The following is a 23,033-nucleotide window of genomic DNA, read 5'->3' as shown; positions in this document are numbered from 1 at the left end:
TGAATCTTTCTGAGAATTACACCCAGGACTGCATTGCCAATCAGAAACAGAATTTACCACCCCTGTGAATGAGCAGTCAATAAATCGGTATCAACTGAAGAAAATGAACTGAGTCAGGCAGTGAGCTCTGCCGGGCACTGGCAACGATCTGAGCACTCCCAAGCGCTTCTCTTGTTCAGGTACTAAATCGCGACGAAAAAAAGGTTATGCCCGCAGTGAAGACATTTAAACACTCCCCTGATGGAACAGGTAATAGTGAGCAATACCGTTGCCATCTTATTTATAGCTTCATATAACAGAGTATCCCATTTGCCATAAACAGTTCTTCTTTTCTTTGAGGTGGAAAAGAGGAGACAGTTTTCTTTTCCACTCTGTTTCCTCTACTTTTTCTTCTCTTTCAGTCCAATTTTTTTTTAACATGACAAGCCCTTAACTCCATCTGAGGTCTTACTGCATTGATGATACTACTTGTACTTCTTTGCAAGTAGTGGCCAATAAAACAGGCAAAAGTTATGGTTTTATTATCTGTACATATGTTATTTTTTGTTTGTTTGTTTAGTTTTTTTTTAAAGAATGTTTCCTAAGTAATTCAGAGATGAAACTGGGCTGCATTGATTAATACAGTCTGATAAGTACAGGAGACCGATAGCTGGATCCCTAAGAACAGAAAAAATAGGACAACAGGACAGATACAGGAACAACCTTTCATATCTTGTTTTTGTAGGCAGTGAAATATTCTAAACTCTATACAAAACTTGAGCTGCAATGCCCTCAGATTTAAAAAGAAGCCTTCATTTGCATGACTGGTTCAAAAACCGACAGGAGGACATCAAGATGTTAAACCTATCAAGTGTGATACCACTACAACAAGGTCAGAGGGCATTTTTGAATAGTCTTGGAATTTTCTGTCTTTTTCCACTGTTAGAATTTTGGAATGTGTGAGATGAAATTTCTGTTTTCAGCATGAAAAGCAGCCGTGTCCCCGTGGTTCAACGTGTTGCTGTTCGATTTATCCTGTTTTTGATTAAAATGGGATAAAGTAGGCCATTTAGCCACAAGTGAAATAATCCCATGGAGGTCTTTGTGATGACAATGATCTTTATTTGTACTTAGATATAGCTAGGATTTGCTCAATTATTTGTATTAAACTATAACATTACTCTGTTACCCCTGTGGTTTGCCTTACTATTTAACAAAACTTAGGCCACATCACCATCATTTTTGAATAGTTATTGTGTTTTCTTTCTTTTCTCTCATATAAAACAATCAGCTGCAGTACAGAAAGTGCTAGTTGAAATTGGAGCAGCAGCTTCCCTGAGGGTCAAATACTGCTGCAGTTTAAGCGGGTTCCCACTTTCCTTCAAACAAGATAAACTGTGAGGTTTACCCTCTGCTGAATTATAATGTGAATTATAGGCCTAATGCAAATACTGTCTGGAAGTCTGCTGTGGGACTTGGATGGATTTTTTTTTTATTCTTAATTGACCCTTGGTATGATTTGTGTTCGATTATTAGATCATATATTACGGTGTTACCTATGCAGTTCAGCTCAGGCCACATCATTCTCTTTTTTGTACAGCTTTTCTGTTAAATAATGCGTAAATAAATGTATTTATTGTGCTCTGTGGCTCCTGCAAGATCCTTGCATTCAATTTGGTCTTAACCGCTGGCCAAGACTAATTCATCACGGTGCAGATCCAGACACATTTGGATGCAGTTGGAACACTTTTAGGTTGTGTAAAATGGGATGGGATCAGTTATAGTATTTCTTCCGGGTTGAGGTAAAGAAGGGAGGGATGAGCAGTGATGCTGCCTGTGTTTTCTCTGCACATCAGCAGCCAAGCTCTTCTCCCTCAGTCAAGCAGACCGAGGCAGCGGCTGCACGTCCGTCCAGAGAGAGAGGGGGAGCTCACGCCGCATAGCGTTGCTGCCGAATGAAACCGACAGTCATATTCACGGTCTTTTCAAATGGATGTCTCCTTTGACACCGCCTTTTGACACTGGACGGTTCTCTTGTAGCCGCGTTGAGCGTGAGAAACACCCCATCCCCGGCTCCGTTTTTGAGGTAACTGGTTTGTCTCGACGACACGGAGAGGACCACACTCCCCGCGCCACAGCCGCCGATACCGTCGTTAGCTCGCTAAGCTAGCTAGCCCGCTCACTTAGCTGTGATACTTTGTACCGTATCGGCGTCAGTTTTCTGCCTCGTAGCTAGCCTGCGGTGTCTTGCTCCACGGCAGTGGATTGAGGTGACCCGTCACTCAAGGTAAGCGAACAATATATGAGAAAACTCTTATTTTTCCGGCTGCATTTATGAACCGCAGGGTTGTTTCTGGCTAAGTGAACCAGTAACGTTATCTGGTACCAGAGGTCTGGCGCTATGGCAGAGTGGTTCTTGTTGACAGAAGCAGCCAGGCAACGGAGATGTGATGCGACTCACCGTTAAATACACAAATTGTCACTTTGCTTAGCAGCTAATTTGACGGAAATGCGCTGTTTCACAACCGGACCGAAACATGCTTAACGGAGGAACACGCCTTTTGACGATAATGAAGCTCAGAAATACTTTTGTAGTCATCAAATGTAAGCGTTCACTCTTGACTGTCGATTTTGTGGTGAATGGGCCACTGTCCGATTAACATTATCTCACACTTACACACGCATTTGACCGCAGCCAATTTTCGTAACGGTCTGTTAACAATGAGAGTGTGTTGAGACAGTTTATAGATAGCCCGTCTTTACTTAACGGCCAGGATAATACACACGCCAAGCATTGTAAAACAGTTCATGTTTAAAGTTGACCGTAATGGTTGCAATGGACTGTAGATGTTGTCTTCCTCAAATATCTCTGAGCATTTCAGCGCTTCAGTGGTGCATCACAACCTGGAAAAATGAGCTGTACACTCGGAATTTAACCCTTGGATGTGTCTCCTGAGTCGTGATAGAGGTCAGATGATTAAGCTTAGCCTGATAGAAATAGGGAGAAAGAAACTAGTGACCACTATTAACCTCCTTCCTTGCCTTTTGGACTGCAGATTTTGAGGGCCCTCCTCCTCCTTCTCCTCTGTTAAAGAGAGGATAATCACATTTCATGTAATTCAATCACTAAGAGACCTTTTATAGGGTTTCGTTTAAGCATGTGAGGCCAGAACTGTGTGTGTGTGTGTGTGTGTGTGTGTGTGTGTGTGTGTCTGCGTGGAAGAGAGACTCACTGAGTGAGTGAAAGAAGAGAGAATGAGCTTGCGTGAGTGAGCGTGCATCACCAATGCTGTAATTATCTCCAGAGATAAGAAAATGGATTCACTATCAATCCTGCAAGAGGCGGCAGTTGCGGAGCAGAGCTGATGAAGCTGTAGGATTGACAGAGAACCAGTTAAATTAATCTGTCATGTTCCTTAAAGGGAGAGAAAAGAAGAGCATGTATTATTTATCCTCACTTTGTGTGTGTGGCGTTGCTTGTGCGTGTGCAGTAGGAGAATAAGCTGCGTTGCTGGAGAGAAGCTGCTGTACGTATGTGCTACCTGTAGCACTGGTTCTTTGCCGCCTGAACATGAGGTGATGACTTTGATCATGTTTTGAGTATGAATATCTGTATGTCGTTTAGGTCTAAGGTACATCTAAACTACATCAAAGATGTGCTGATTTGACCACGTAGGTCAGTGTTGCAAAAAATATTGCATGATTACATGATCATAATGCCGCAATAATGCAGTCTCTGCATTCAGTACACGTGACATGCAGGTTCTCAGCACATGTGGTTTCCTGACCTGGGTTTTATGTGTCACGTTTAGGACCTTGCCTTACAGCTGTATATCTGAACTCAACCCTGTGTTAAGGCATGACTGTCTACCACAGAAAGGAAATGAATCATGTTCCTCATTTCAAGGCCGTGGAGTCGGCATGATGCGTTTCCTGGCCCATTTGAGTTGACTGTGTGTTCAGGCGTCAGCAGATGTGCCTGCTTTTGTGTATGTGTCCCACTTTTTTCATATTCCTGAGGGCTAATTTGAGATTTTTGCCGATTGGGAACCATTTGTCCACTCTTTGGGATAATTATGTTAGAGGTGAGCTTTTGGATTATGATAAAATTAGGTTTAGGACATCAGTTGTATTTATACATCACCATGTGTAAAGATGAAAATGCGTGTGTGTGTGTTTAGGTAGATCGCTGTGGCTTTACCTTATATAAAGTGTGTACCTAAGTAAAAGGCTGTGTGTGTTTCCACTGTGTAATGATAATACAGGTGGTTAGAATAATAATAATAACATGCTTTGGAATGTAATTAGTATAATCTTTACAAAACGGCCAGTTATAAAACATGTGCCCTAATGCAGCCAAGATGTGTTACTATTCACTTTGTTTTTAATCACATGCATGCATGCCCCCCCCACTCAGTTTATGAAATTGAAAGTGAAAAATATCCACTCTGCTTGTGTGTATATTGGTATTTGTGAGTGTCTGTGTTTGACATCGAGGGTGGCTGTGGTGCATTTATTGCTCTGAGCTGCTCTGGAACAATAGCTCTATTCTGGCCCATGTCTCCGGAGGGAGGCAGCAGCATTCGGCGTTCCCGGCACTCTGTGTGCCAGCAAGGCTTGGTTTGGGATTGGGTTTCCACAGCCACCTGGAGCTCAGAGCACAGGAATGCCATTGTTCCTCCTTCCAGACTATGGCCGGATCAGACACACATGCAAACACACACACATATAAACAGACCCATGCATGTACACACATTTAGTACACAATATGGAAGAGGAGTTCATGCCAGCCTTCCTGTCCCCCAAAACTTAGGTGACCCTTTTTTGTTATGTTGTCATTGCTTACATAAATAGACAGTGAAACATCAGGCCTGTGCTCCGACTGCGCACCCACTGAGACCTGACATTAGCAGCAGAGAAATATGCTTGAGAGACTGGTTAGTATTTTTAGCTACAAAGCACAGTAAATATGAGCCTAACTTATCGTAATTTAACTCAGTTGATAATGTGCAGCCTGCTTAAGACTTAACACCTTGGACTCTAGACCAATTAATTGATCAATCAATAAAACACATTAACAGATTAATTGCTCATGAAAAATAATAATTGCTTGAAGACCAAAATACAATCAAACGTGAGGAACTGTGAGCTTGAAATAAAATTTAACTCTGATATGGATACATATTGTCATGTATAGAGATTAGAGAAAGTTGAGACACCTCTGGAGTTACAGCTGTTCTAGCTGGTGAAATGTCAGTTTGACTTTCACTTCAAAGTCATCTTTTTAATCAGATCTCCTTCCCACAAGAAAACATGACACAAACATCAGTTGTCAGTAAGGCATGTGTCTGCTTTCCAGACACATTAGATTTGCTTGTCACAGATCGACCCATTATTTTTCACCAGTTGGCCAATATCTCATATATATATATATAGTCCAACAAAGACCTTATTATTTTTAATTGAAACACCTTTGATGTGTTATCTTGCTTTTACTGTACGTAAATCAGCTTTTCTACAGTAAACTAGCAGTACTGTTTTGATTGTACAGTATTACAGAAACTCACTCCGGATGTTGTCGCTAGTTCAGAAAGATCAGATAGCAGTGACCCAAATGGTTGATCTTCAGATGAAGTGAGAGAAAAAGAAAACAGAGAAGGATGAGAAGGAGAGAGATAGCCATCAGCAGCATTTAGCAGTTTTTTCCCTTTCTCGCTCTCAGTCCTCTAGAGTTTGTAGTCAGGAAGCCACAGTTGTGTGTGTGCATGCATATTTGTGTGTGTGAGCATACATGTGTGTTTGCCAATGCGTGTGCGTGTTCTCTGGCTTTCCAGCAGGTCACATTAGGGATAGGGTTGCATAGAAGTGGGTCAGCCAGTGCCACCAGGGAGTCTTGCCAGCTCCCTGCTGCCTCTCAGGCTGAAACCAACTAAAGGCCAACACGAAAACATAAACCTTGGTTGTGAGCATGTGTGTTCAGTATATGTGTATGCATTGTTTGCATGTGTTCATTATTAGTGTGTCTTTTTATGCAGACAGTGTGAAGAGTGTGATCTTTGCTCTCTGTGATTTATTAATGTAACATGTCCCTGCCTAGTGTGCTGTACTTTGACTCCTCATAAACGTCTGAGCTGGAAACAGAAATATTGTAAAACTGTGAAGGCAAAGAGAACAGCGAGCCTAAGGCGCTGTAGACTGCATATAGGGCTTCTACAGATGATTCAAAGCCTGTCACACCACTGTCACAGCTGGATGGACACAGTGTTTCTGCTGGCTTAATGATAAGGAAATAGGATTTAGCCCAGTATTCAGCAGCCGGGGTATAATCAGAATTAGTTTTTGTGACGTGTTGTCCTGCCACATCAGAAATCAAAAGTGTTTGTAGTTGTTCCGAACAGCCACATTCGAAGGCAGGTTGAAAAGCTGACCATCACAAAAAGGGGAAAAACAATGTTATTTAAATATGGGGATAATGACAAATATTTTGTTAAAAACCAAGTGCAATGATGTGTTTTTAACATGACAGGCTTAGTTGTGGAATGAATGAAAAAGAGACCCAGAGAGAGAAGTTAAAACCCTGGCTGCTTTCTCACCTCTGTACAGCTGGTGTGAAGTGGGTGTGAATGTCAGATCGTTGAGAAAGTTACAGAAACGGTTGGACACTCACCCACCTAATCTGATATCAGAAAGGTGGGTGGATAGGGGGTTTCCGAAGATGTTCGACCATCCAGCAAGCTGATTGGATGGAGTGTACTGGCATTTTACATGTTTCTTGTTATCATTGAGAACTGGATAGAATCATTAAAAACATTGAAAATGACTAACACACATCAGGTAAAGCTTTTATTGGAGCGTTTTGTAAAAACGTTTAAATAACCATGTGTAATGTAAAATGCATTTGTAGTGTTGAACTCCAGAGAATTGTCAGTCAGCTCTGCAGTTTCCCACAGCTTTATGGAGCTTCATCGTTTCTATTGACTCATTGTTTTGGTTTTATGGGATATGACTTTATTGTTGTTGTGGTTCACTCTCATCACTGTCAAGCAGCTCTAGAAACCAAATGTACTCCACCTGCCCAGCACCATATGACAGAGGGACAGTGTTAGCACTAGTTAATGTTATGTATTGTTTAGTTTAAGAATAAAACCACTTGGACTTGTCAGTGCAACTTTGTGAGCTTGAACAAAATCCAGTTGGATCTGCAATTGTAGCTGATATGTTGTTGCAAGTGAAATTGGCTCAGGCATACTGTATTGTATTTTTCTGTATAGTAAGACATGGTTTACTTCATAAATGGATCTTGTTCTTGGATAGTACGGAGCTTTAAGAGTCACCTTGAACACCTGAGTAGTGTGTGGACGTGAACAGCTCGCCTGGTAGCACTGAGTAACCCTATACACTTTGTTTAGCTTAGCTCCAACAGTTACCTTCTTTGTAAGAGAGTGCTGTTCATTGAGTCCGTATGTTGCTCACAGCATCTGTTTCAGTCTGAGATATGACCCGACAGGAAAAGACATAGTTTCCATGGCGACAGCCGTGCTCCTTGCCCATCCCCCACACACCCGCCATAGCAGGAAGTGGAATATGTCCAATTTCTGCTGAGTCATGGAGAAACAATTGTGTGACACACACTTCCACACAGATGTCTCTCCTCACCCTGACCTGGAGTAATTGTTGTGTAGTTGTGTAATTGTGTGTCTTGTTAGCGTGCTTCACACTGTTTTTTGAGTGTATGTTGGATTCTTCATCCAGCTTGTGCGCCAGTTTGTCTTTTAAAATTTGAATGTCATAGGAATTTTCAATAAATTGATCTGTGTAGGGATACTTGTTCTCTGCATTTGACTCAACTTCACTGCTCAGGAGCAGTAGGCAGCCATAGTGCAGTGCACCAGGACTAAGATCAGTTCTGAAGCCACTGCCTTGGTCCAGGGTATTAGCAGTAGTACTGCTTACTGTAGCGTGCCTGTCGCCACTGGTCAGCCCTAGTAGTAGGGTAGTAGTAGGGTTCAAACACAGGACCTTCTTGATTTGAGGCAACACTGCTGAACACTGAGCCAATGAGGCACAGAGCTGCTAAATCTAGAATAACCCAGAGAGGATTTACAGAGATTTAAGACTCAATTCTCTCTGCTTTCATCCAAAAAAAGAGAACACTGTTTGTACCTGGATGACAGCCTTTAATGGGTCTTTGTTCACAGTGCTTTCACACAGAGGCCTGTACTACTTAAAGCACTGTTAAAAGAAGGACCTTGATTCTTGCTTGAGGCTTATCAATAGCGTCCCTGATTAAGATTTTTGAGCCAAACTCATAATCAGCTGATGGATGAAACAAATATTACTTATCTCATACCCAGTCTAGGTAAGGGGAGAATGGAAGGACTTTGAGGGTCATCCAAGAAAATGCCCTACAGATAACAAATGCCCCCTAGAGCTTATATGATAAGTAGATGACCGACAAGTGCATGCCAAAGTACAGCTGTGTTTTGTGGTGTGCTTATGTGTTGTGCTGCAGAAGTCAAGATGACCACACTGGTGAAACTTGACTGCTAAATATGCCTGCTGTTTCAGTGCTGTACAGTTTATTTCTTATGACATTCTCTTATGTCATATGGGGGATATGGTAATAGGTGCCATGAGGCAATGTAAATCTCTCTGTCCTTAGAAATTTTCACTGTACTGTTTATACTTTGGTAGAAAAAAATGAAAATATAGGCATATTAGGCTATTGTTGCATTCTACAGGTAGTTTTAGAGCAACAAAACCTAAAGGTACAAAAATGCTTAAATGGCTTAAATAAAGCTTATATTCAGATGTGTAAAAGAGAGAGCTTCCGGGCTCAATGCCGGAACAACAATGCCCCCCCAGTCTGTGTTTGTACCTTTTATACAGAGTAGCAAGGTGGAATAAAGGCACAACATTCTCACCTTCAACAGGCTGTAGTGAGTAATTTTTGGTTGCTCTTTTTCCACCACGGAAGAAATGTGTTGAGAAAAGGAAGAAGATCAGAAATGTAACCATCATTTTCCAAACAAAAAAAAAAACATTTCAACACAGGAGGTTTTGTTTAAATGTGTTTCAGATCAAATCATTAATACCTTTTTAACTTTCACTAAGAATGATACAGTTCACTCTTCTTTGTTTTCAGCTTTATTTAACAAGGCATACCAAACTAACTAAGGGCATTATATGAGTGTGGTTATACACCAAATAAAAAAACCTGCCAAAAAGCAAATCCAATGCTGGTGTTCAATTTTAGCTTTTTCCTCATGTGTTCTTGACACCACTTTTGACATTACCACCAGTAAATTGTGGTAAAGACCAAAACCAAATCAATTCTGTTTTAGTTAGAGTTACTAACAACCAGATCAGCTCTAATTTGTCCTCAACCTACCAAAACTCTCGTTAAGAGATTTATGTAGGTTTTGTTTCCTTGTCCAATGTGGCTTTTAATGGTGAATCTAAACTGTGAACCAAAACAAAGGCAGTGCTGTAATTTTTTCTTAAAGAAAATAAATCAGAAGTGTGATTACACTGTCACAGGTGTGACCACACTTTTAAGGTTGCTTAGATCATTAAATGTTTTGACCATAGTCAAAATTTATTTCCCAAATACAAAAGTGTGTGTTTGCAGCTGTTTGGTACAGAGGAAAGGAGAGAATTAGAGGAGGACAGAAAGGACAGTCCCCTGCTGTGGCAGCTCTGTGTTCTGTCTTAGTTGTGTGACAGAGCAACCTATCTGCCCTGGGCTCACCCTGGCCAAGGTACAGCACTCCCCTCTGGGCCTATGTACACACAATCATCCATCTCTAGCCCTTATCTGCTACCTGGCTGCTACTCTGAGTGTCTGTGTGTGTGGATCTGTGTTTGTGTGTCTGAGGACTCTTTGAGTGGAGTTGTTCTGGCCCAGTCACACTGATAGCCATATCAACAACTACTCCTAGCTGATGGACTGCAGAACAACAGCCCCATTGTTTTTCTGAGGGTGTATGCGTGGGTGTATGTGCTAAGCCATCAGAAATTGCATTTCTACTAGCCACAAATGTCAGGCGCACCGCACTCATGTGTCTTGGGAATTTGTGTGTTTGTGTGTGTGTGTTGTATGTGCTGCAGCGTAATCTGCCAGAGGCTGGGATGTGGGTCAGTGTGGCTGCAGCTCTGCGGGGAGAGACAGCAGCAGGGTACTGCCTCTATACTTACTGTTGCCGGACATGCTTCTCAACAATACAAAGTGAAGCAGGCGTCAGCCTTCACTTGAGATTTGACTGTTTTAAATTTGTGCATTTTCTGTGCATTTTCATGTGCTGAAGCACAATGCTTTAGCTGTTTTTTGTGTGCTTAGTTAGATATGTTCAAAACATCAACATTGGCATCTAAACTGTGTGGAACTAGCCTTTATAGAATAGGACTTTCATAGACATAGTGAAAGAAATAGAGAATCTGTGTGACTTCTTGATGAGGCTAGATTGGAGAGAGGATGGTCAGATTAGTCATGCCTTGGGCTCATAGTGGATTTCACCTGCAGTCATTAAGCCAGAGTTATTGCAGAAAATTTGGATCTCACAATGAAAGCTTACTGGGGGTTATGTCGTGTGAGTAGGAGTGTGTGTATGTGTATGTGTGTATGTGTGTGTGTGTGTGTGTGTCTGGAGGCTATTGACCACAAGACGGAGCTGCTTAAATGAAATATTGATAGCACTAGCTTGGTTAAGAAATGTGTGTGTGTGTGTGTGTGTGTGTGTGTTTGCAAGCTGAGTTGTATGTGTATATTTAAATCTTTGCCCGGTGATTGATTGTGCACTTTGCAGCAGCCAATAGGCTATTGAGTGTCCATTTTTTGAAATATGGTCTCATAGACCAAACCACTTGAACAGGCCCTGTAGTGTTAAATAGCAGGATTAATGAGGACCGTGCATGCACAGACACACAGGTTACTTGATGCTGCTGACTGCCAATGACAGACAGCAGCCAATAGAGGATGTCTTTGTTGATAAGTCACTTTTAATGGCACTGTGTGAAGAGTGAGATGAAAAATATCTCTCTCCTCTGTGAAAGGACAACAGATTTGCTTTTTGTTGGCGAATGAAGCAGTGGAAGTTAACACACTTGCAGTGACTCAGCACACTTAGCTTTTTATTATTACTTGGGGTCTTTAGATGTCTGCTACACATGTATTATGTCGTCCTAGCTCTGAGCTTACTGATGGTGTGTTACATTAATGGCGCTCCTCATTTTACTTTGCATTACATAACAGTTTAATATGTCAGTTTTCACCACCAAGGTAATGATGACAAATTCTTCCAATCACCACCTTTTTCTACACAGAATTGTCTGATCCAGAAGGATTGTTACAAATCCATTTTTAACCAATTCAGTCCTCAACATCAACAGTCCAACTTCTTTGTAGTCAGTCCACTTTCTGTGGGATTTATTCCATCAAAGTATTAGTCAGAGCTTATTTTCAGGCTCTGTGTTGCTCCCAACAATCTCCATTAAACAGTTGAGGATTTTTGCCAGAGCCTTGCAGTTTTAAAAAAATGGCAGCAATTTCTTTCTTGAAAGAAAAAAAATGGCACAAACTGCATCACAGTTTTTGTTAGAAAAGAAACAGCATAGTTTGTAAATTCTTGTGGCAGGGATCACAGAGGAACAGTGAAAAATCCTGTTTGAACTGATTAAGGACTAGGCAAGTTTCAAATGGTAGCTAAGAGATGAGATTTGAATGAATATCAGTAAAAGAAATGCTGTATGAACATTCCAGACATCCTAGAGTTACAATCAGAAAACAAGTCCAATGTAACACCAAGAAATTAGTAAAATTAGAAATTAGAAATGTGTCTATAAAATGCAAATATTATAACTTTTGGCTGGCAGTGTTAACAAGCTCTCATGTTTTTTAACACTCCTGTGGAGCAATCTGTTTAAATCTATAAGACTTAATTCAGTTACCTGAGTTCTGAATTTAGGACTAACTCCATGTTGCAGTTTGTGATCTTCCTGATTTCATTTATTAAAGGAAAGGCAAACTGTTTCCTGTGGTGTAAAAACTGACTTAAATAAAATATTTGCAGTGAGGGGATTGTATTATTCTAGGATTTGAGCAATGTCTGTCATAATCTCTCGTGCAGAGTTCTTTTGATTTTATTCTCCTTTCAGCTCGATTTTTTTTTTTGCATTCTGTGTTCACTTCTTTTTAAAGAGTTTGGAAGCAGTTTTCTAAAAATGATCTCCTGCGTACATGTACAGCACATACAAGTACCTTGCCTTTTGTTAAGTGCTACATAGAAAATTAACTTTCGGATCATTAACGTTTTTGCAGTGTACGCAGCTGAAACAGAGTCTATTGCATACATAATGTGCTGAATCCACATTTTGCCACTACACTGCAAGAGAAGGAGATTGCATGCTGCATAGGATTGTGAGGAAGTATGTCCTGGACCGGAATGTTGCCGGGAGCGTTTGAGCACACAGCTGGGGGCATGCACGCACTTAAGCCTGATCCTGTTAACACGGCTGCTGGCCAGAGCAGGAACAACAAGGCAGATAGAGAACCAAGAACAAATTGCAAATCTCCAGATGTTGCCAGGACACACTGAGATAGATGGGAAAGTTTTGAGCTAAATCTGTTCAGTGTAATCACTCAGGACACAGAGGAGGGAAGGTAGCGAGTATATGTGTGTCTGTGTGGTGTGTATTGTCATCACTGTCATTCCTGTTAACAGTGGTCTAGCGGCCCTGCTGTTCTGTTTCCTGTGCTCTCTACTCTCCATAAACAGGAAGCAGATCTCTCTCCTTCTCTCTGTGACTCTCGTTTTATCTGTTTTATCTTCTCTGTCTGTTCTTTTGGTCCCTCTTTCTTCCTCTTCCTCTCCTGCCTCCCTCTGTGAGTACATACAGTATATCTAGAAAGTGACAGGCTCCCAGAGCACGCCCTTATTATGGAAAGCAAAACAGGCTTGTTGTGGGAGCTGTTTCATCCAGGATAAGAGTGACATAGTGGTGTGTCCAGGGAGGTTGGACCAGCTGCTTCTTACCTATTTTCTCCTCGCTCTATTCCTGGCATTCCTGTTTTTCCTCCCTGGGCTTCCCCTGGAAAGCTGTCAGAAATGGTGAGCTACAGCTTCTGTGATACTGTTGTTGTCATCTTTTGTTGCCTTTCCTCTAGTCTCTATTTAGCATGGATTTGGTGTTTGTGCGTGCATGAGGTGCTGCACGCTCCTAAGGGCCTTCCTTTCCCACACTACTGGAGACATGAGGTGTTTGACAGAGCAGGAGGTCGAAGCTATTTGCTGGAAAGAGGTGGAGGGGAGGTGTAGTTGGCACAGGATTGGCACAGCAGTGTTTGTTGTTGCTAAGACCAAAGATGTCATCTTTGGAGTCCCTCTGGTACAACATACGCTACAAACAGAGTCACATAACACATACAGAAACCCTGGCTGGGAGCCAAACACAAACACACGCTCACATTACACACACATGCTCATAGCAAGCTATCACACGGTCTTAAGAAAAGAGACCTTTCTTCCAGTCTTAACCAGTCTCAGTTCTCTCTAGTGTCTTTCTCTGGCAGCCTTTAGAAAGAGAGAGAGAGAGAGAGAGAGAGAGAGAGAGAGAGAGAGAGAGAGAGAGAGAGAGAGAGGGGAACAGTTAGGTTTAATGCTTGACCATGGCTGGTTGGTCACAGTGTGTTCTCTGAACTTTGGGAATTGTGAAGGACTGATCTGACTGTCTATTAGTTTTAGCTCAGCCCACACCACCCTCCAAATTGTCCAGAACAAAGGTTGTTTCACTTCCAGTCCTGCTTTAAAACCTCAGAGCCCTCATGAGTTATCAATACAACTTTAGTTTGCAAGGTGTTATGTGAGTGCAAACACAGATAAACCACATTATGTGTGTTAAGTGATTTCTACTTGCTGAAAGAGGAATTGTGCTTTCTAGCAGAGATTTCCTCTTTAGTCTATTACAGAAAACACCAGGATTGGTCCTATGATGACCACCACTCTTACTGTTACAGATGTCTCTTCTTCAATCCCAAAACACCCATCAGGTATGAGTGCCAATACCAGCTTTATTAAGGGGGTGAGATATTAGCCAGACATGACTGATCCACAGTAAATATACTTTTCTACTATTTTCTACTATATACTATTCTTCTCCATTCATTTGCTGCAGTAAGCTTATTTTGATACATTAAGCCCTCAAGTCAGGATATGGTAAAATTTAACTTACGTTGATGCATAGTCAGTATGAAATCTCATACACTTTCAGGCAGAATATAATTTAAAAATGCACTAAAAATGGATGTGTGAACATCCACGCTTACACTTACACTTAGGCACTTACAGTTCTGCACAGTGAGGCAGTGTTATATTGATTTTAAGTTTGGGATTACAGACCACTGGTACCATAGAGGTGTTCTGTATTGGCAGATACACTGAGTGTAGGTCTCAGAGTTGGTATCTGGAGAAAAAAAGTTTTCTGCTTCTTACAGTCTTTGTCATCCCTCCTTGCTTCTCTTCGTTCCAGCTGTGGCCAGCTGCAAATCAATGCAGAGAATGCAGTGCAGCAGCCAAAAGGCTGGGTCCTCATCATTCCACCCTACTTTTGCCTCTATCTCTGACCCTACTGAACACTCCCTGTTATTAATCTCCCCCCCAACTCTTTCCATTCAGTCTGGGTTGAGGCAATTCTTGTCATAAATCCAAAAGACCAGCGACTGAGCCAGACTAACAAATGCAGAGGTCAGGATGAGCTCATGCATTTGAGTTACTAGCCTTCACAACACCACCTAGCCTTTTAAATTGCAAAAAGCTGAACACACGAACATACTCACACAGTAGATTTCTCGTTCTGATCTGTGGATGCTTGTGTCAGTGCAGTGTTGGCCTACATAATGTCATGTTCCACTGGCACAGCTCACTGTTTGGACAGGTCCACCTCTGCTCACTTGCTCTGCATTACACATCTGACTAAGTGTCCATCTGTTACCCTAACCACTGAGACATCACATCGTGAGATATTAGGTGCAGGAGCCGTGTGCGTCTTGGTGTGGAAAGTCAGCGCACTTGTGTGTGCTTGTGTTTGAAATCAGGTCTGTCTTAGTGTAGCAGTAGCTATTATAGCAAGTTTTTGTGTTTTTAACAGTATGAGGTGAGGGTTTAAATTTTTATAAATGCTAAAAATGCCAGTACCACTTGGAATATTCCACCCCAGCCCTCTCAGAGTGGCACGTTCCATCTTCCTAGTGTAGTGCATAAAGATGCTGGTCAGGTTTTAGTTCATCTTTCTTTAACTAGTACTTGTTTAGTTTTGAACCTAAACCACATGCGAACCTACATACAGACAGGCATCCTCTTATACATCCTGTGTTCAGCAATAAAATTCTCCTCATTAAAACCTATGCACTATTCATAATTTAATCAGTCACTTCAATGGTGAGCTGGGATTCCTCAGAACCCAAGCATACAAGAGAGGCCACTGTCAGTCAGTCTCTTTCTTATAATAAAAGAACAATTAATGCCCAGGTGTAGGAAAAGCTGAGTTAGTAGCATATGTTGGAAAACCTCTCAGCTTTGCTGCACTGCTGGACCAGAGCCCAGATCAGGACACAAACTCTGAATTTCTCTCTCATTCAAATTTTCAAATTCAAATTTGGTTTAATAGCACAGCAATAGTGAAGTACAATACTGCCAAATCCTGTTTAACAATGTTTACTCTCACCCTCTAGAGAAAGACAATAGAGTGGTTGCTCTCGTGGTCTAGTTCCTCCTCAACATACAGCACTCATGCAAGGACTAGAGCATGAAATGGGCAGAGGAAGAGGCTTGCTCTGCAGACAGAGGCAGAGATGGGATGCTGTTTGCGCTGCAGTGTTGTGTGTGGTTCTGTAGGTTTATTTTGTGATTGTCAGGGGAATCTGATGAGTATTTATAGAAGCTCTTGCTTGTCCTGCTTCCAATTTGCAGATGGATTACATTCCACTCAAACATTGCGGAGGTGTGTGAAAGATAAAGGGACAGAAAAGAGAGATGGAAAGAGAGACAGTTTGTGACGAGTGTGTAAGACAGACAGACAGACAGACAGACAGAGACAGAGAGAGAAATGCAGGGAGGAGATGAGGCATGATGAGTCACCCAGGAGGAGATAGACAGACACCTTTGGTGGCCAGGACCCTTCACATACTGAAGCATACCTGCACTGCAGCACAGCCTCCTCACACTCGTTAATGCGGGAGTGTGTGGGCTGGCAGGAAGAGATTTATGGTATGGCTCTTCTTGTAACACAGACTCTTAATATACAAACATACACTGGCTGGCAATATGAAGTCCCAGTGGACCAGAATGATGACTTGGCTTTAAAGTAGGCCAAGGACCAGATTGAAGGACACACAGACTCATGCACACGCGCACATGTGCACACATACACATGCACTCACACTGAGTCATATTCACTCTCATCTTCATTCTCTGCGGATTTTTCAAAAATAGCAGATTAATCCAGTGAAATGAGCGGTTCTGAGTATCTGTCAGTTGTCCATCCCTATTTCCCTCCCCCTTCATCCCTCTGTCTTCTCCCTCCCTCGCTTTTTATCCTGCTCTAAGGCTGGCAGAGTGCCTTTGGCTAAGTTTAACCTTTGGGTGGGTGCGGAAGGAGGAGAGAGATGGATTTACAACACAATTCAGAGAGATACAGAGCTATGCCGACAATTTTGTAAATGACTGACACCTTTTCAAAGTCTGCTTTTCGGACACATTTGATGATGCATTTCCATTAATACCGGGAAGTGTTGGTGCAACTGGAAACATGCCTCGTGACACTGTGACTCTGACTGGGTGAATATGTGAGAACGATGAGTGCTATTATTGTGCGTGCACAGTGAGGAAGTGTGTTTGAGGCTGCTGAGTGACAGCTTCTCACTGGTCTTCCTGTGGTTGTGTTGAGGTTTTGTGTCCCCAAGGTGAGATGAGAACGCTCTTTGGTCTCTTCTAAAAAGCTGTTTGGAAAAACCACAGCCCCCACTTCACATACTGTAACTGCAATGTATGAGAGAGAAATGAACAGGGAGTTCACTTAGAGTGTTCCTAACTTAGATCTTTAAGATCACACAAGTTTTACAGAAGCGTAAATGCTGCTTTTTCTCTTCTGTAGCAAAACAAATGTTTATTCTGTGTCTGTCTCTCTCTTGTTTCTTCAAGGAGCATGTCTGAGTGACAAGTGAAGGAGGTAGCGGGATCTCTGACGCTCCGCCCCCTCTGCTGGTGGAGCACCCTGCACATCTGACCAGAGACATCTTTAGTCTTGGACAGGTATGTGTGCACCAATGATGGGGCTATATGAAACAAAGCAACATGTTAGTTCAGGCACAACACTGAACTTTGGGCCACAGAATTTGGTAAAACAGCATAATATGAGCATGATATGATCATATCATCATCATATAATTCCACAGAGAGACTCTTATCTTAACAGGCTTATCAGTTGATTATTCGCCTAAAAAAGGCAGCATTACAGCTTTTATGGTTGTCAAAGTAACATGACTCTAGCAATGTAGTGTAAAGGGCAGATAGATTTGTCAAATTTGCACTGCATTATCACAGTTGCACAAAATCAAATGCAGACATCATGTAATCTATGATGAATGCAGGTTTCAAGCCTGCACAAGTTGATTTTCATGCTGGGTACTTGTGAAAGAAACTACACTGAAGGAAGGAGAACTGGAATGTAATGAGTAGTACATGGAAATTGCTGTAAATGAGCCAAGAGACATGCAAATAACTCTGGCATGGTCCTTTAACAATGATGCCCCAGTGATTTTCCATTGAAAGATGAGGCTCATCCATACACCCATTCCTTTTACAGACAGTCCAGTTTTTAGTGCACCCTCTGTTCCGTCCATTTTCATGTCTATCTTAAAACAATACTCACATGCCCATATGCACAGTGAAAGAGGTTTTGGTCACAGTTATTTCCTGTTCATACTTGCCATGAAGAGATCCTTTCCTAACAAATTTCTGTCCTTGTTCTGTGCAATAATCCATTGTGAAGTTCACGTGAAGATGAAGCTAGATGAATTAAAAGAGTATCTTCCAAGGTTACTGTGTTTGTTGTAAAGAAAAGAATCCCTTCTTTTGTTTCCCAGGATAGCGTTTGCCTTGCTGAGCTGCAGTGAAAGAATAGTGACACAAAGAGGGAATTTTGAGATTGTAACTTTGGAAAAAGCCAGATTTCACAATGCATTTTTGCACAGAACAAGGACTGTAGAACCCCCCCTTCCATTACTTACACTGAAATAGTTATAAGATGGGATTTCTTGATGGCCAGTATGACCAGGAGGAAATATTACAGTGACTAAAAACTTTTTCGCTATACATATGGGCATGTGAGTATTGTTTTAAAATAAACTAGAAAACACTTCCAACCTCTCTACCTATCTTCTGACAACAAAAGTTGATATAAATTACTTTAATGAGCTCAGGGTACAAACAAGTCAAGATTCAACACAGCATAAATATACAGTACAAACCAAATCCATAGTTAGTGATCAGCTGTTTTGCTTGGGTCTTTGGCACATTGCAGATGTTTGCTGACCAATATTTTGAATCTGGGACCTCCAGTTTATGGATGATCTCACTTTGCTGCCCTGCTAGCTGAGAATTAGACTGCCTGTGTTTGTCAAGCTTGTACCAGCTTGCCTGTGTGCAACGAGGGTTTATACATTACTCAACTCTTGCAGTTGTTGGACTGTGTTAATCAGGCATGTTCTTTTAGGTTTCCTTACTTCTTACACTAGGCAGGGGCATTATATATTATATATACATAGTATTTGAATGTTCTCTAAAGTGTATACAACAAATTGCTTGGTTTTTGGATGCTGTTTAGGAGGCTCAAACAAGGATAAGACAAGGATAGCACATTCAAGAGAAAGAGATTTTATGCAGTTCATTGTAGAGAGTCGATGCTATAATACTGCCTGGGTCAGGGGCTTCGATTTTCAAAGCACAACCAATGCAAAACACAATTCCTTATCCCTTAGTGTTGTTTAATTTAGTGTGATTGTATTGAGACAGATTTGGATAAAATCTGATGTGGGTGGTTGTGGGTGGCATATTGATTTAAACTCATTGTTCTCTTATGATTTATAATAGTATAATAATGCAAACAACAACAGTATAACAATACTAGGCTGCTGAACAGAGCCATTTTTAATGCACAGAGCTGCCACAAGCACATTATCCTTTTAGCAGTGACCATGTTTGGTTATTGTGTATTTTTCCAGGATTTAGGTGCTAAAAGGTCATGCATACTTTTGAACAAAGCTAAACGTGATTACTGTAAAGGATTGCCAAGCCGAATCAAGTTTCAGGTCTCTGCCAGTTGATTTTCATACTGTGATAAAATGAAAATTAACCAATGGAGGCCTGGAATTGAAATGTTTTTTTCTAGCGAGTCATAGCTGTCTCCCCGTTCTCTCCTTAATGACTTCCCAGTACAAGTAATACTAACAATTCATGAAGAAAAACAACTTCTTAAAATTGCATTACTTGAGATTTAACACAGGTTTTAGAGTCTTAAACATTGTACCTATTTGTTCATGGTACCATAAAAAGGATTCAAATAGCCACAAATCCTGTTGTTACATAGGAACAAATTCTTGACCAGAAAATAAAAGCACAATGTAATGTCTTTAACATTTTTATGTTCAGAAAAAAAAAGTCAAAGTAGACTGTTAAAGTGGTTAGTAGGCAGGGAAAGCCTGCTGTGATGCCAGAGCCTTGTAAATCTTGCCTGGCTGGCACGAGTTGTAGTAGGAGTAGCAGAGCCGAGAGCAGCTGATATACAGCAGAGGCCAGGCACACAAACCTGCAGGGTCAAACAGCTCAGACTGTAAGTATTATGATTTGATCGGGGTGTGTGTGAGTGTCTTGACAACAGTTAATACACAGTATGTGGTGGTGTCTTAATTGTGTAAATTGTTATATTGTGCTTTTTTCTTCAGTGTCAGTGTCATACAAGCCTCTGCTCCCTACCTTTGCATGTTTGTGAGGTGAAATAATGTCTGTTTGAGAGGGAGAAATAAATACCAATGGAAGATAGAATGTGGAATTATGAGTTGTTAAATGCACAATTACAGCACACTTGTGTCACACAGCCCAAGAAGCATGATGCTGTGGTTTGACCGTTCGTATGTCTGTTGTAATTTATTTATTTTTATACATGTGCTGTGTGCCTGTGTGTGTCTGTGGTTTTTTGGTGTAGCCATGCAGCTGTGCTCTCTCCAACCGTCAAGGGAACACCCCTGTGACAGTAATGTGTATTGATTTTGGCTGAAAATGCCCGAGTGATTGGAGATTGAAGTGTTTAATTCCACTTTGTGCCCGTGCCAAGCTTTGCATTGGTAATCAATTTCAGCTGGGACTTTTACGCTGCCATGGGCAGTTCTTTCTGTTTTACTCTTTGCCTTTTTTTTAATACTGAGTTTTTAAACTTAGTTTTCTCTCTCTCTGCCTGTCTCTCTCTTTCTCTCTCTCAAAAAATGGTGTTTGCCATTGTAGCGAAAGGGAGTACAAGTGCAATAGAGTCCCATAATTATTTGGTGTTTGAGGCCATTACTGATATCATTTTTTAGGGTTAAAAAAATGTGACTGGGGTGCACTGGTAGCTCACCTGGTTAGTCCTTACTGCTGCAGGCCAGGTTCAAATCTCGCCTGTGCCCTTTCCTACATGTTATCCCCTCTCTCTCCCTTCCTCTCCTGTTTCTCTCCACGGGTTATCAAATAAATGCAAAAATACCATAAAAATAAAATAAAAAATGGTGACCATTTTTTCAGTTTTTTTTTTTAAATAAACACATAGCACTTTTAAGAAGTATGGCTTAAATATATGTCTGTAAACTTAACCTGCAGTTATGAGAAATATATTATTCATGATCTACACCCAGTTACATTACCGTCCAGAGCAAATGCCCCGCTCTCAACTCAACAACATGTTCTAATATCAAGTGGAAAAACATAATGTACACAAATCAGGGTTTCCCCATGGAAACGTTCAGCCGGGGTGGTAAGACTTACAGATCCTGGCTAGTGACTCACTGCCATATATTCTCTCTCTCCGCCTTTCTTTCTTTGAACTGATGGCATGTTTTTCTCTCTGTCTTTCTTTGTGCCAGTTCTTGTCTTGCTCTCCTTCCTCTATCGGTCCAGTCTGAGTTCTGCAGTCAAAGTTGTGACCTGGAAATGAAGTGACCCCAGCCTTTTTGCCAGGAGCGGCTGTGTACCTCAGCTATTCCATAGAGAGCAATGGAGACGGGGCTTCAGGCCACCTTGTTCTGTTTCACTTCCCTAATATTAGCCTGTGTCTTGTTCTGCTCCAGTTGAGAGAAGCATTGCGACTGTTCAGAAAATCACCACTTTCATCAGTGTTGTCTTGGAAACTGTTGAGCTTATCAAGCCCACATGACCCAAGGACACTTCGCACACTTCATCTTTGGTTTTCCCGTCGTAGATGTGTTACACAGCAGCATCCATTTTTACACTCTTGTTTATGACGGAGGAAGTGGTTAAAGTAAAAGCCATCGTATAAAGAATAAACTAGGCTGTACAGAGAGCAAACAAATAAACTATGTTAGTTGTTTATTATATGAAATAGCAGCACAAACTTTGTGTTGATTAACAGCACACAAATCCTTCTCTCTCATTTGCACTCACTCATATAAATACTATCTCCCTCTCTTCCTCTTTATTTTCATTTACAGATATAAACATAAAATCCCCAGAAGGGAGGCTCCTCGCTCTTAGTCATAAATTGTGAAGCGAGTGAAGCTCTGGATCCTCTTGTTCTTGTGGAGTTTTTCCGAGTGGTTGTGAGAAACTCTGGTTGTGCAATCTCTAAAGGGGGATTAGGCCTGTGGAGAAGAGAAGAGGAGGGGATGTGAAGAGAGACACAGAGAAGGATGTGAAGGGGGAAATTGTGTTCTTGTGGGGAAGTAGTGATGGCAACCGGCTCTTGAAAAGAGACGACATCACTAAGAGACGAACATGGGAGTGGGGGTGGGGTGGCTGAGAGAGAAAGAGCAAGATGCCCAGGATGGAGATATAAAAGAAAGATGGGGGGAACGTGATATGTTAATGGATTAGGGAGAGAGCGCAGAGATGTAGGGATGGAGAACTGTGTCTGTTTAATGTCATAGGGAGCCAAGCTGTTTAAAAGAGACTTCAAAGAGGCTAGCGCCCAATATAAACTAAACTGACACACACTCACACAAATTCAACACACGCAGAGAAGCAGGGCCCAGGGCTGCCGTGAACACAGAGGAGACCTGAGGTGTCCTCTGCCATGCCTGATTAGAAATAACAGTGAGTGGAGAGGCATGGCTGAGAGACAGCAGTGGGAAAGTGTGTGTGTATGTGTGCATTTAGTCAATGTACATGCATATAAATCTTCTCTGCTGCTGCTTGGAGCGCTGCTGTCTACTTCTCTTACATCGACTGTGATCAAATAGCATTCGGGGAAACCAGTTGACATCCCTCTGACAGCGTTTTGACACGACTTTGTGAGCAAGAATATATGTGTGTTTTTCTCTGACGGAGTTCTTCCATGTAGGTGTCTGTCTCCGTCAGAGTGCGCTGTTATATGTTTGGCATACGTGCCTAGCTCTGTCTAAGCAACAGGAAAAGTGAAGAGAGAGATATATTCAAGCTTCTGCTGTGTTATCAGGTTGTGTCGTGTTACTGTGTGGAGGTCAAACCAGGCTGGTACAATCACACAGCGGTCAGAGGCGAGAGACTGGAGAGCAAGGACTGAATATCAGGCTTCCCACTGGTCCTGGAATTTCAAGAATTTTGAGAGGAGTGATCCAAACAGTGAGACGAGCAATTTGATGAATTCTTTGAGGATATCCAGGAGGATCTGTGAATTTTCCAAATGGTTATCTCACAGGAATATATGAGAATGGGTTTTGTAACTACTGCGTTGTGTTTTTATTTTGTTTTATGTGGGTTTTCAGCTGTTTTCCTGACTGTCTTTGAATTTTAAGTGTGTCAGGGAATTGGTGGGAACCC

At 41.6% G+C, this 23,033-nt stretch overlaps 1 protein-coding gene across 1 annotated transcript in view; it reads left to right on the top strand.

Moving 5' to 3' along the window:
• The first annotated feature begins 1,869 nt into the window (after window positions 1–1,869).
• Window positions 1,870–23,033, top strand: part of galnt1 (UDP-N-acetyl-alpha-D-galactosamine:polypeptide N-acetylgalactosaminyltransferase 1) — a 38,400-nt gene continuing 17,236 nt past the window's right edge. The window contains exons 1-2 of the mRNA XM_041044937.1: window positions 1,870–2,266; window positions 17,172–17,282. The gene's annotated coding sequence lies outside the window, so the exon portion shown is untranslated. The remainder of the gene's footprint in view (window positions 2,267–17,171; window positions 17,283–23,033) is intronic.

This window comes from Toxotes jaculatrix, chromosome 8 (assembly GCF_017976425.1).
Source record: "Toxotes jaculatrix isolate fToxJac2 chromosome 8, fToxJac2.pri, whole genome shotgun sequence".
Classification (NCBI taxonomy): Eukaryota; Metazoa; Chordata; class Actinopteri; family Toxotidae; genus Toxotes; species Toxotes jaculatrix.
Note: the sequence above shows the minus strand (reverse complement) of the source record. Positions and strands in the feature narration are given on the sequence as shown.